At 42.2% G+C, this 14,704-nt stretch overlaps 1 long non-coding RNA gene across 2 annotated transcripts; it reads left to right on the forward strand.

Annotated features, from left to right (window-relative positions):
* The first annotated feature begins 1,092 nt into the window (after positions 1–1,092).
* LOC129211488 (uncharacterized) lies at positions 1,093–13,896 on the forward strand. 2 transcript variants are annotated; one of them, XR_008578853.1, is made up of 3 exons: positions 1,093–3,843; positions 12,248–13,202; positions 13,604–13,896. It is a non-coding gene; the product is annotated as an uncharacterized LOC129211488 (long non-coding RNA). The 2 variants fall into 2 exon arrangements; XR_008578852.1 differs by lacking the exons at positions 12,248–13,202; positions 13,604–13,896 and adding an exon at positions 4,678–6,959.
* The last annotated feature ends 808 nt before the right edge of the window (positions 13,897–14,704 follow it).

Genomic DNA, 14,704 nt, shown 5'->3' on the forward strand with positions numbered 1-14,704 from the left:
TGTAGGCAGATCTCCTGGTCTGCATGACAGTACAGCTGCACGTGAGCAAGTCCCTTATCTTTAATGAAACCTTATCAAAAATATTAAAGCAAAACCAGCCTGCACAGCATTACTGGCACTATCAGGGCCTTGCACCATGCACTGAATAGCTTTGCAGGCTTTGCTGGCTATTGCCTTTCATGGTGCTTGAGTTGACAGCACTGGTGGTCTCTCAGCACCATTGCAGTTTCTATTTCTAGTCATCACTTGTCTAGAAATTACATTATTTCAGATTCACTTTGTGCCCTGCCTGGAGGCACAACACAGACTCGGGGCATTTTTCTCTGGTTTCTCCTTTTTTTTCCTCCTCTCTCTCTCCCTTAATTTTTTAAAGAAACACCATTAATTCTGTTGGGTAAATAATATGGTCCAGTATAAAGACAACTAAGAACATTAATTGTCCTAATGGCAAAATTCCTATTGACTTTGTAGTAGGCATTACATCGATCTTTTGTGGGCTGGAGACTGAGAGCTTTACTTAGAGATATCACTGGAGGCTTTTCTTGTGTGGGACGCAGAGCTGGGCCTCGAAGCACCTTGCATTTCAACAGTTTTTGCTCAGCCCATGAACTGGCAGAACTCAAATTTACACTACGCCCTGCACTTTGCACTCAGTGGTATTTTACTACTTCAGAAAACACCAACCTTCTCTAAAAATAGAGGAAAAGTTTGTCTGATAGACAAATCCCTCCTTATCTCTTAGTCATAACCATGATCCACTTCAAACGATTTAAAGAGCTTCGTACATATTTACCTTAAAAAAAAGAGACAAGAAAAAGACTTCTTTGCAAATCACTGTTTGAAAACAGAAGCTGCAGAAAGATTCTTCACAACCTTATTTGCTCCCACTCATACTCCTAATGTGCACATATTTCACAAGAGTTGGCACACTATGTGCTAATTTGTTGAATATATATATTTTTTTAAATTCACCATCTGCATGGAAGTTCTTTGTACTAGAAACTAGTGTCTTGACTAATGAATTCCTTATCTTCCACCCCTTTGGCAAATGATGGACTGTTGTCTATCACTGACAAAAAAAATGCCACTGACCACGCAATATTCAGGTAAATGATGAAAGGCTGCACAGGCGGTTGAGAAACAATTATTCTTGTTGTACTGGGAATTTTCAGATTTAGCAAGAAGTCATGAGATCTTCAGAGAGTCAGTAAATTTCCACAGATGGTTTCTGTTCTTCACACCCCCCCTCCCCTTGTAGCAAACCTGGCTGAACCACCAAACATGTCTCAATCGGTCTGCAACCTGCTCTGCCGCAGGAGCCCTCGGAAAATCCCAGGCCAGCAGACACCAGCTGTATCGGGTTATGGTAGGTGCCGATAAAGGCAGCAGTGATTTGCACCGTCACCAATTTTCGTGGGAGGGGGTTGAAGTCAACTGCATGAAACACACCAAAAGCACTGTGCAAAAAAGAGCATGAGAGAGGGAAAAGGATAGTCATGGTTTGCAGGGGAGATGTAAATAAGTTCTGAGATCAGAGGGCCTCGATACAGAGAAAAAATGAGAAGTAGAGAGGGGAAGGAAGGTGCGTCATCAGCTCACAGCATGATCTTTCTGGAGTAAATAATACAGCTTTATGTATGTGAAGTGTGCCTTGCACTTTCCTTCAGGAAGAGCTCCATATAGTTAATATCCTAGATGCTGGATTTCCATGTTCATATATCTCCTTATTTCAGTGCTGCTGGCACCTAGATATCTGATTTGAAGTGTCTAAAAACATCTAAAATCCTTGCCTCTGACTCTAGTATTAGTTGTTCCCTGTCAGTGTATGAACATGACTATCTTTCTATAAAGTAATAGTTAATAACAAGCTAAGTATGTACCACCTAGAGGGGCATCCACGGATCACTGAGTATCAGACTACAATCATATAAGAAAACACGAGAGCTTACTAAAGGCCACTTTTCCAAAAAGCACCTTAAATTTTGGGCCCTGACAATGGGTCAGTGCATAACTCCTCTCTGACTAAAGGCGTGTAACTCTGATGAGGTGCCTCGATTTGGAGAAACACAAACATTTTGAGTGCAGTATCAGTCAAGAAATGATGAATAAAATTCAGAGGAACACGCTGCAATTTAAGGAGGCCAGTAACAATACAGCAGAATCAGGCAAATCCATCTGATGATGAATTTACTCCATTGGTTGTATGGCCTTTATGTGTCTTCTCTCCAGGACTGTGCCAGGGAATACGTTAGACAGCAGACTCCAGGCTCGTGCCACTTCTGACTCCCCACTGGCTCACCAAGGCTCAGATGATTGACTTGCATCAAGCTCCTTCGGACGTGAGAATACATTTACTCAGAAAGGAGATCTTGTACATTCTGTTTTCCAGAAAGATGATTAAAAATGCAAGGTCTGATGCTATCAGAAGATGGATATTTTCCTTGTTCAGGGTGCTTTCGGCTTTTCATACTTCTTGGAAAAGTAGGCACGGTGAGAGCAGAACCACAGGCCCAGCTTTCAGTGCCTGAACACTGATAAAGGCAACGGTGCTGGGCATGAGCATGTAACTGGGATTAGCAGGTTGGACCACTATGGATCAAAGCATTTAAGACTGCACCTGTAGAGCTGAATAACTCAAGGAAGTCCAGGGCTATTGAAAATGTATCTTTAGTGTCAATGACAATTTTTTTCATAAGGATTGGCAAACCTTCTGTGGATCTCAGCCACACAATTTCTAGAAGAAACTTTGGAAATCCTAAACCAGAAAGAATCACCCCAAAGAAGCTCTGATGTGGTTTCCTTTGATGAGAAGGGATAGGTGCAAGAATTTCATCATTCTCCTGTCTCAGAGACAGGCTCTGTGATTTTGGACAGCTGCAACAGCCTGGCTCAGCCATCCACAGGGTGTTTCAAGTTCTCTCTCAGCAGGGCAGAAAGTCTGCCTGAAAAAGAAGCAATGGGGAAGGAATCCCCGACAGCCGCTGCCCTAGCCTGAATGCTACGAGGCTCTTCCAGTCCTGCTCTGTAAACAGGAATTGCCTTTGGACCCTTAAAAAACACGCACTATATCATTCTAGAATGGTGTTAATCTCTCTGTCACGCAGGTCAAAGCAAGCTTTCTATTATAAGCTCCATGAAACACACCTACTTCCCAGCCACTCACTTGCAGGGAACAAAATCCAGCTGGCCAAAATGGTCCGTGTGTAACAGGACGCTGGAGTAGGCACTTCAGGCAACGTGGGCAAGGCATTTTGGAGCTGTGAAAGCTCCGAGCTGGAGGATGAGCCCTTGGTGAGGCAATACCAGCTCAGTGCCACAGTCAAGGAAGCAGAAGAGTTTTCTCTTTGCTTCCTCGCAAAGGACAACGGTCTATTCACAGACAATGCCAGCTGGAGAGGCCACTGCCTCATCTCCCACCCAAGGTCCAGCAGCGCCTTGCCGTAGTGCTCCGCACCAGCAACCACGCTCCTTGCCTGCCCCCACCATGACTTTATTGTCCCTAGCACCTTTGCAACAGTCCCTTTTCATCCATCTCTATAGCACTAACGACAGGTAGAGCCCAGGTAACCTTAGGCCTTGTGGCAACAAGTGACAACATCCCAACCTTGGAGTCACACTGGCTGGAGCAATGATTGACGTGTCCCAAAGCACAAACACTGACACCTAGGGCGTGGTAAGCTGGGGGTTAGCTGAGGACCCTCAACTTCTCTTTCTTTAACACATTTTCTGTGTATTTTCCTAGGGGTCCAGAGTGCACATTGGCTTTGCTGATAAACTTATCAGTAGCAGAGTGAAACATCCGTTTCATTTGTACTGTTTACACAGAGCCTGTTTCTCCAGTTGGTAAGTTGGGATTGAGCGAACAGGGGGACCCCTCTGTTTTCTTCCTTACCCCATGAACATTGCTCCTAGCGATGTGTGCTACACGTCAGAAGATGGGGGGGCAGATGCTGCGTTAGGGGCCAGCCCACCCCCACCCCTAAGTTGGAGGTCTTCACCTCCATGCTAGAAGTCTTCTACCCCTATACATCATTCCCAGCCCCTAGAGATGAGGAAAGGCTGTGGCACAGTATGTGGATGCCGATTACATCTCCAAACAGGAGGAACACACAATCGGTGGGATCCGCCTGCTTTCTAGCCCCTTTGTGCTCAGGAGCAGAAATACAAATAAGCCTCAATGTCTTTTTCCTGCTTATGTGAACTGAGATCCGTTTTTCAATAGCAGGCCCTGGCAGATAAGTATTCCCTTTTCTTGGTATTTATTTTTTGGGAGGGAAAGCATTTCACTGGCTCCCATGACACTCCCCTCCAGCACTTGGGAGGTGCAACAGGGCGGCAGGTAGAGCTGTGATTCAGGGATGCTCCTGCACCGGCTGGAAGCTGGTGTTGCCATGCCAACCCCACGGAGCCTGTGCACAGGCAGCTCAGGGCACAGCAGGCTGCTACAGGGTCTGTGCTTTAGCAGATACATTAGTCCTAGGACCCTCCAGTGGGGGATTTGGTTGAAGTTTCAACCGTAGGATGGGTGACAGCGTCCCCATGCGTTCTCAGCTCACCTGCTCCATCTCCCCTCCTTGTGTTGTCTCAGAGAGAATAAGACCATAAACTTTATGAGTGAGTTTTCCTCCTAAATGAATTACATCACACAACCATTGCTAATAGCTCGTGTTGTTTCAGAAGGACCACAGACACAGAAGCGGGTAGGAATGGCAACAATCCTCCCAACAAGCCCAGGCACCCACTGGCAGGAGCCGCACCCACCCTTCACCCTCTCGGCATGTAACGTCATGCAACCCAGAGCCCATCTAGAGCAGAACACACAGGATACAAACAATTACCTTTCCTCTGCCTAAACTCAGCAAAAGGGATATTTTAAAAACTGTTCTTTCCGAAAAGCACAAAGTGACAAATCAGCTCTGTGCAAAGCCATCAGAGGTGGAGGGCCCTACAGACAGCTCATAGGATGAAGATTCAGGTTTGAACTTTATTGTCTTATTGCACTTGGAGAATTTCCTGGGTATTTTCTAGGTTACTTCCTTATTGCTTTCTGGGTCAACTAGGTCAAAATGCTTGTCTTGTCTAAACCTCAGTTTGTCAATATATAAAATGAAGGCAATGGGACAAGTTGTCCCCTGCTTTTTCTCCATGGAGTTTGGCCTTATGAAGAGGCCATACAAAGCCCCTCTACTTCATTAGAGTGAGGCAGGCCTTTGAAACCCCCAAATTCACAACAGCTGAGAAATGCTGCATGTTGCTATAGGCAGTGCAAGAGGAGCACGTGTGAAATGTAGACAACAACAAGACCGATTAAAAAAGATGTGCTCCAGGTTGGGTAGCTTTTTGTCTCTGAGGGCAAAAAAAAATGTGCATAATTTATAACTTTTTTTTCTTGATCAGCTCACCATTTAAAGTAGGAATACCTTTAGAGATCACAATATCTGAAAACTCAAGAAGCGTTATAGGAACAAAGAGATTCCACCACCCACTGTCTGGCCGTTCCCTCCTGAGATATTGCACTACATCCCAGCCTCGTTGGCTGCCACTCTACACACGCAGTCCTTCTCAATCAAAAGCTGAGCATTTAAAACCACTGTAACATTTGGGAGTCCTGCAGCATGTATAGTGGGATCTGATAAAGGGAAGGCTACTGTGAACACACAATGCAGACAGACGTAGAGGTTGTCAAATGTCTTTGAGTCTGAATTGATACACATGGCTATCAGGTTTCCCTTAGGAAAAGGGGCAGTCTACAGCACCACAGATAGTAAATAGAAAGGGTTTTTTTAAGAAGGTAGGCATTTTTTGAATATCTGCCACAAAACAATATTTTACTGCATTTTTAATATGCAGGGTAAAATACACCAACTAACAGTACCCAAAATGCAAGGCTGTTCTTCAGAGAGTCTCTGTATTTCAGTGTCTACATTAAATATCGCAATAAACCTGGACCAATTTCAGTGTATGTTACACTGCATCAGCACTCGCATACTCTATAGCATCCCATCCTTTCTCATATGATAAGATCCAGAAATCTGGACAGATTTTTTTACTTGAGTGACTCCTTCCTCCTTTAGTGTTTCAGAATTTGGAGGTAATGTTGTCATCAGGTCTTTAAAAATGTATCCACAGTCTTTTCAGGGACAGAGATAACCAAATTAAGAATTGTAACTTAGCAAGACTACTACAGGGAAACAGAGGAACAAAGCTGTTGCCACAGCAGTATTGCCGTAACTGTTGTTTCCTACAGCATCCTTTGGCTGCCTTCCACTAAGTGCCCCTTGCCTGGCTCTTCCTCCTCAGTTGACCCACCTACAAAATATATATCTTCTGTTTCATGGCCCTGCACGGGCTGTCTCCATTCTATGGTATCTTCACAAGTCATTAGTATGACTTACGTAGCCAGGCTTGGTTCACAGGTTCAATAGTGCAAGTCCTTTGAACTGCATTCCTCAAGTCCACTATTCATCCCATTATCAGATTGGTACTGAATAAAGGCCAAGTGGAAAATCCCAGTATGAAATGCACTCCTGCGGCTGACATTCATATAATGGCTATGTATAGAAAAGGTTTGGTAAGAGACCTCACTGTATACTGCACTATGTGAATTGTTTGTGTTTAGTCCAGTTTGAATGATTTCTGGTATGACAGGATCAAAGTCTCACTTTTCATAGGTAAACATTTTAGAGGACTCATATATCAATGACATATAACTAGCCAGAATCAGAACTACTTCTGCTTAGGCAGTTACCTTGGACAGAAAAACATTCAGCCAGTGACTCAGACATGAACTGGCTCCAGGCCTTAAAATGACGAACATTTGCTACACTGCCTAACTATAGCGATTACACAGCCGAGGTTGGGGATTCAGGACAACAAAGCTACTTGAAGACGTTAGGAAGGTCCTCACTGCCTCTTGAGAAAAAAAACAACAAACAACTAATTTTTAACAGTTTTAGAGCTTTTTTGCTTGCTACAGTAGAATAAAAGAAAGTGCCATAATGATGGCTGTAGTCATCTGATGATAACGACCTTCAACCATACCAGGCCTTTTAATGCACATGCCTTGTGCTGCACTGTATAGAACCTATAGATGCATGCATCCAGGAGCACCTCTGCCCATACAGTCCCCGGAGGGGTTTTGCAAACTGCTCATATGAACTGTTGCATTAAATTACACTTAGCTTGAGTGATCAGCAGCTCATCAGTTGACCTCTGGCTCTGATTCTCAATAACTGGAAGCATCTGACACAAAGTCCTTAGAGAAGGCATAGGAAAAGAAATAACTGTGCTAATTAAGCTATGCAAAATGCCTTGGAGAAGAGTGCTCCACTTCAAGGATACCCTGACATTTCTGACCCGTTACAAGTAGTGGCAGAAAAATTTCAGGAATTTAATGTGGAGTATTTAATTGAGACATACAGGAAAAGAAATAAGTAGAATTTAAAATTCATTTCTCCCTTACAGCTAAAACATGTCAGCTTGGAAGACTTAGTAAATATTCTTAGCCGCTAATGTGTCTTTATTTTGATTGCACAGGAGGTAAATTATACTCATAAACATGGTGGAAAACCACACTGGCCTGGCACATTTATGATGAATTCTTTGCTCACAGTGCAAATGTAAATGCAGTAGTCCTATTGCCATACCCTGATTAAATACCAGTTTTCTAATTTACTTCCATCATTTGAACTTAAGGGCACAGAGGAATGTTTTGAAGTTTACATATGGTAAATATTTCTTTCTGAGAGTGAACCTGTAAAAATGCAGCCCATTTAATAATACACTAAGTATCTTTCACATCCAACAAACCTAACTTCTACAGTATCCTCACAGGAAACATATATTGGTTTATCCATTTTAAAAACATGCTTAAGCTGGGGCCTGAAAAAAAAAAAGAAAGTGGCTTATCAAGGTCAAAATGCATGTCAGGTACAGAGCTGGGGAGAGAATTCTTGATTCAGATTCCTAGTTGTCTGCTCTACCAGTTTGATGGTATTCCTTTCCTTGCCTACGTTCAGGTACAGACTTTCTGGATGTTCAATTCAAATCAAAGGTGTTGAATGGAGCCATGCCTTCTTCCAAGGATGATTTGGAGTCCTCCAAAAGAATTTCTAGTTGTTCTTCAAATGAAAATGTCTGAATTATTACCTAATTTGGGTATTATTACCCAATTTCACTAGCAGACAAAATTGAAGTCTCTTGTATTGTAAATAGCTCTCATTTTTAATTTGCCCTATAATCTGCTACCTGGCATCTCTGTCTTCATCCAGATTCGCCATGTCACTGAAGAGAACCTGTCAGAGTCCCCCTCTTTATAGCTACAAAGATGACCTCAGAGCACAGCCCAAGCTCTGAGAGTTTGGGAATTCGGAGTTTAGTTCATACTCATCACAGGTGTCAGACTGGGACAGTCTTTCGGTACTTCTCCATGTTGCTGAAGATTAAATGAATTGGTTGTGATTAATGCAGAAGGGTCACAACTAATAAAAGTCCTTTCCATCCAGGTGGTTTTATTCAGCATCTGAAGAAGACACTAATACTTGAATCGAATCTCTCTAGACACATTTCTCAGTTTTTCCTGTTAGTGGGAACACACTAACTGTGTGACTGGATATGCAATCTCCTAACACTTTGGTTTGTGCCTCCAGCTATATTTAATCATATAACAGGGCAACAGCTTGCTACTACTACTAGCTGAAAGAGTTACAGTGGAAATGACTGATGAACCTGAGAAGAATCAGAATAAAGACAGTCTACAGTTACAGCATTTTCTCCCTCTGACCTCCTAACCAGAGCAGTATCCTGCAGAGAGAGAAATCTAGATCCCATTGAACGGGAGAAATTTGCCTGGGAAAGGCAACAGCATCCCTTTGATAGCAGAGCCAAGGAAGAAAACTATCTAACTCTTCCACTGCAAACTTTCCACTGGACAAAAAACAAAACGAGCATTCAGTTTGGTTATGCTTGAGACTGGCTTTTTAAATACTCATCTAGGCCTCCCTTTCTTTCTCCAGTACTGGATGCTGCATGCTGCGTCCTTGTGCCTTCACTCCTCTCCTGCGGCCATGCATCCTGGCTTGGGGAAATCTCTGTGCTCTGACTCGTGCTGCTCTGCATTTCCTCATGGTCTCATGTGCCAGCCTGAGCTGCCTTATAGGGTGATAAGCTATTTGCAGGTTTAATATGAACAAGAAAGAATATATTTCTGTTGTTTTATTTACATAAAGAGCAATGTAACTTGCTCTCCCTGTCTCAGGCTTGTGCTATTAATAAATTCCATGTGAAGAATATACAAATTTACACCATGTGTGGAACCTGTCAACATAACCAGTCTCTAGCTAAAATACTTTCCATGCCATGTATCTCCATATAGCCCATCTTTCTGGGACATGTGACCCAGAAATGTGTCATCGGGACACATGTAGTCACTGGGCTGATGAAAGGAATTCAAGGGAAACAGAAACAACAATGCTGCTGCTTCCAACCTCCACTCAGCTTGTTGCTACTGCTGCCTGAAAAAATTACTGAGACATGAAAAAGATGTTGCCGTCCCAAACTTGGCCCTGGTTTTACCTTCCATATAGCACACTTCTATGCAATGCCATATTTTTCCACAGATTAATAAGAAAAAGGAGCTAAAAATCCAGAGATGTCAGTTTTTAAAAGCAAATAATCACTCCCACGCAATAGCTGAAAGGCAAACTTGTACCTAAAGACTTGCAACTGGCATCACTGGCATTTTTCATTGTCCAATCAAAATGTTAAAAATAAAAATAAACAGAGCCCACAAAGAGAAAAATACACTGGATTTTAACATTCTTTCACAATTCATAACCAAAGCTGCGGTCAGCAACATGGAGCGAGAAAGACGTTTGGTTATAAGTCATGACTTTAATCAGTCAGTCTCACGGGCGTCTCGTGGAAACCTTCCAAATTAAATGGATGTCCAAATTAGAGACATTCAGACTAAAGATGAAACATCACAAATAAGCTCTTTTGTCTAGAATAAATAGAACCAAAACAGTCAAGTGCTCAGGAAGATAACCGATACAACATTGTTCCCTTGGGCATCTTTGTTAGTGATTAACCCAGTGTGTTTTAAAAGCTTAGAACAATGAAAGTAGTGGACAAGCTATTCAAGTCCTCTGGGCATGAACTGTCCTCCTAATCTCTGCTCACCAGGTCTCCCCACAGTCACATCCTTCTAACGCCCCGCTTCTTCCTTCCACCCTCCAGCTGGTGACTCACTCTATTTAATCACCGCAGCCATCAGGATATTCACCTACCAAATCAGAGCAACCCTTGATCTCTCTGCCATGACCTCTGCCGTGCCTATTACCAACTTTTGTTTATTACTTTTGCTCATTGCGCCAAATCTAAACTTAGACTGTCAGCACTTCAGGACAAAGCTCCCATCACGCATGGCTCGAAGCCGTCCCCGTTGCACAGTCTCTGCACACCTTATGTAAGCGTAAGCATCTTAGCTGCCCAAAGGGATGAGGGAAAGAAAGGACAATAGTGCTCAGGCCTGATTAGGTTTGAAATCAAGGGTAAAACTTCCACTGGCATCAACAATGCTGGAGCAGGCAGGAAGGGACTGATCCCGAAGGTACTGCTGAGTGCCTCTTGGAGGGTCTGCATCTTCTCTGCGGTTAGGGATTTCAACTTGCAGATTAAAGTCCTAAAACCAACAAACCATTTTAATGAGAACCGTGAAACTCCTCCAGGAACTTGTCATCAGACACACAGCATTACGGGCTCTTGAGATGTAAGGGTCACCAGAGGGTATTTTATCTTTCTCTATATATTTTCTCCAGAAAGAATAAAGGAGACAAGATAAAAAGTGAGATTATGTCACAGCAGAGGAATGTCTCTACTTATAGGAAGATAAGCCTTTTCCATCAAAGTAATCTTCAAAACATGACTATAGGCTGCATTGCCATGCACTCTACAGAGTTTTGTACTCTCTCCACTTCCTCGTCAATGTTATCCTTGTATTTTATATAATAAACTACATTACATAATTACATTATATAGCTCAGTTGATCTTAAGAGCACCTCTAAGTCCAGTTACTAATTAGAATGAGGAAGAACATCAATGTAAGTGGCAGGACTTTTAATTATGTCAGATTGACAACGGATACTTTAACAAAGAAAACTGTCAAATCATGTCTTGGACGTTAACATTTGATTATCCATGGATGGATTATCTGGGCCATGGATTGGTCCACTCCATCTTGCCTTGGCTGCATCACAGCCAGGACACAGACTCACACCTGCAGGCAGTTTCCTGGTGCGTGTTATCCCTGTGCTCTAAGGAGATGCACTTACATTTTAAAAGATGAACACACTGTGTAGTCACTGTCTCACTAGCACATGTTTTGTATTAGCTGTGGGTGATCTCCTCCCCTCCCTCTCCCTGCCCTTCTTCATTATCTGGATAACTGGCTGCAGACCTTCTCTGAAGGGATGGTTTTGGTAGTCATCACAGGAGTGTATTACGAAAGAAGGAACTCAACTGCACTAATATCTTAGTTATAAGAACAGAAAGGCCTCATCACACAAAGTTTCTACCTTCCAGACCCCTGTATTTCAGATCTCGTTCTGCATCCTGCAGCCTACACTGACACTTCTACACAGGCCAGGCTCCCTCCTCAGCCCGAGGTTTGTCTGGAGGAAATCCGCACTTCAAACATGGATTTGGGTGAAGTTTGATGACGCAGAAATGTATCAAAGTAGCAGCCTGCAGAAGATCCAGGTATGGGCAGCAGTGAGCTCCAGTTCTCTCTGCAAATGTCCTGTTGCAAAGGTGCCCTATTTGTATTTATGTTGATAAGCAAGAGAAGGGCTCCAGGGTGCAAAGGCACAGGCACTTAATTTTCGGGCTCTATAGCAGCAGGGACTCCTTGCTCAGTGGGGTGGAGCTGGGAGCCTCAGGCTAAAAATACTGGTTGGTCACTATCCAGACCACAAGGATTCAAAACATATGGTAGCCATGGCTGGATCTACCCACTTGCAACACATTGCTTTCTCCCTATGCCATCCACTCCCTTCCAAAAATCCCACAATTGCTTTTATTGTGACTTAGCTCAGCTCCCTTCTCTGAAGGGAAAATACACGGCACTTTTGGACCGTATCTGATGTAATGATTCTGTTCAGTTTCTGAACTCCCCTTTAACCATAGCCCAGGGGGTGAGCAAAGGGATAAATCACACTGAGCTGCACAAACACTTTCTCCACACTGCAGGTATCCAGAGAGAAAGAGCACACAGCCTTCAGGATGCAGGAAGAGTCAGATGAGACAGCAGGAACATCTCAGACCTGGGGAATTAATCAATCTGTTTCATTGGAGCTGAACAAGGACCTCAGTCCCTGCAGGCAAGATTAACAACAACAAAAGCAGTATATTTTTGTAATATTTATCCGATAACATGAACGTATATCACATTATTTCAGGATATCTCTTCTTAGCTATACTGTCCTGTATGGGAGATGGAAGAAGCAAAGCTTGTAGTCATTTTGGGATAACAGGAGGTGACGAGTTGGTAGAAAATGCACATCTAAGAATTATTAGCTAATGGTAGACCTTTCCTTTTCTAGATACTACTTTTCTGATGCTGATAAAGTTGTTCTCTCTGTTACACTATTCTTTGCCTGAGATTTGCATATTTACTTAGCTAATAGCAGTCAGGTACACAAGGGGTTGTACTTTTTCTTTCTACTGGATACGGTCACTGTGAGCTTCCAAAGAAAAGTACCCCCTGTATCAGCCACTGCACATTCAGTTTGAGACTGTGACTTCTCTGAAATATCTAGTGATATAAATTCTTGGAACCAAGGGGGAAGGAGCCTTATGCCATACATATGGTAGCATGGCTGCACAGAGATAATACACGTTAGCTTCAGGAGACTTATAACGGTAAGTTTTTTCCACTGCTTTCATCATCTAAATGTCTATATATGGGGTGTTACTGGAAATCATGTGACTTCCTGAAGTTCAGCTTCCCCTTCTTGTAAACAGGTGTAAGAATTTCACTTTCTGACTGCTGTAAACTAAAAGTGAGGTACTTCTCAGTAAACTTTTGCTCTACAAAAAAAAATTATGTTCATGAAAATAATTTTCTTAACTTATGCTAATGTTCTAAAACTGCAATATTCAGCCATAATCTTCCTTTACAAAGCTTGGATGCACTGACATGAAGGTATGAAATTTCATAAATTTCATTATTTATGATGATATTGTCATCAACAACAAAAAATATCTAAATGAAATTATAATAATAAACCGCACTCAGCTGCATTTTCTCTGAGAATTTCAGCATGCTCAGAGTGTGGGAGAACTGACTCACTCTTTATGAGGAGAACACAGTATAAATCCTGCTAATTATTTGTGCTGAGAGTTGTATCTACAGTTCATTTATTATAGGAGAGTTACAGGGCTCTGGTACTTTTTCAGTAAAGTGCCATTAATATTGCAGCTGACTACGCTACAGACACTCTGTAAGATCTTTAGCAATCATGTTTCAGATTGGGTGGAAATACTGTAAATATACTTTTTTCACCATATTTTACTATTTCTTCTTTGAATGTACTCTCCCATCAGATGAAACAATCTCAGCAACTCCAGCAGGACCAAAACGAAAGCCTTAGCTGCAGCTGGAATTCAGAAATAGATATTATGCAGCACCAAGAAATATTGTGCATCGTTAAAGGATTCTTTGAAGGAGTGCAGAACTGGAAGTGACTCCCCTGCCATTTATCAATCCTCTATTATTAAAGGCCACGTCCCAGAATAACTCTCGGAACTAGCTAATAGGTTGTTAATTAATAGTCACTATTATATAAAATTAGAAACAAGGGAACAACAATGCAACAAAAACCACGACACGCATTAGAGCTCACCCAGACCATTTCACAGACGGTCTCTGTGTTAGGAATACTGCCTGTGCCTGGATCTGCCATGAGTCTGCCCAGTTCCACCACTGGACCAGCCACAACAGAAAAATTTATATGTAGCAGTATGCATTTGTATAAATGAAGAAAAGATTGCAATATACAGAAAAGAGGAAAGGAGAAGGGAGATGAGGAAAGCAACAAAAGATGATGCAAATTACATCAAGCTTGAAAGAACTTGTCAAGGTTTTATCCTGCTATAGATCAGTTGCTGTAGTTAGCTGAGCTGCTCCACCTTTCTGATAAACTAAAATGAATCCAGCTTAATTTCGGTGCCATTCGTATCCAGACTTATGTGCGTGTCTGGCTGTCTCTAGGATATACATTAGGAAACTAATGGAAAGCACCCGATAGCATCAGTCAGATAAGATGGCTGATGCTCCCTCTACAGTTTAAAATATTGTAAAAATACAAAATAATGTTTTGGGCTGAGATGACTCATAAATCAGCATCAACTTGCCAACTTGGAAGGCCCTAGGATGTTTGCTTCAAATAGTATCTTGGTAACAAATTCATATGTCACATTCACATACACAAATCCATACATAATGAGATTAAAGGTCACAGGTCCTTAGGAGAAGCCCTGTCAATACTGAAATACAAAAAAAGTCTGCTGTCTACAAACAGAAAACTTATAATCCAAAGGCACTTCATTAAGTGAATTGATCTGTTTCTACAGCTATGCTCTGTAATAGCCTGTAGCAAAAAGAGCCCTTTTTTTTTTTTCATGCTTTTTATCTAGCATTTTTAT

Source organism: Grus americana, chromosome 11, assembly GCF_028858705.1.
Source record: "Grus americana isolate bGruAme1 chromosome 11, bGruAme1.mat, whole genome shotgun sequence".
NCBI lineage: Eukaryota > Metazoa > Chordata > Aves > Gruiformes > Gruidae > Grus > Grus americana.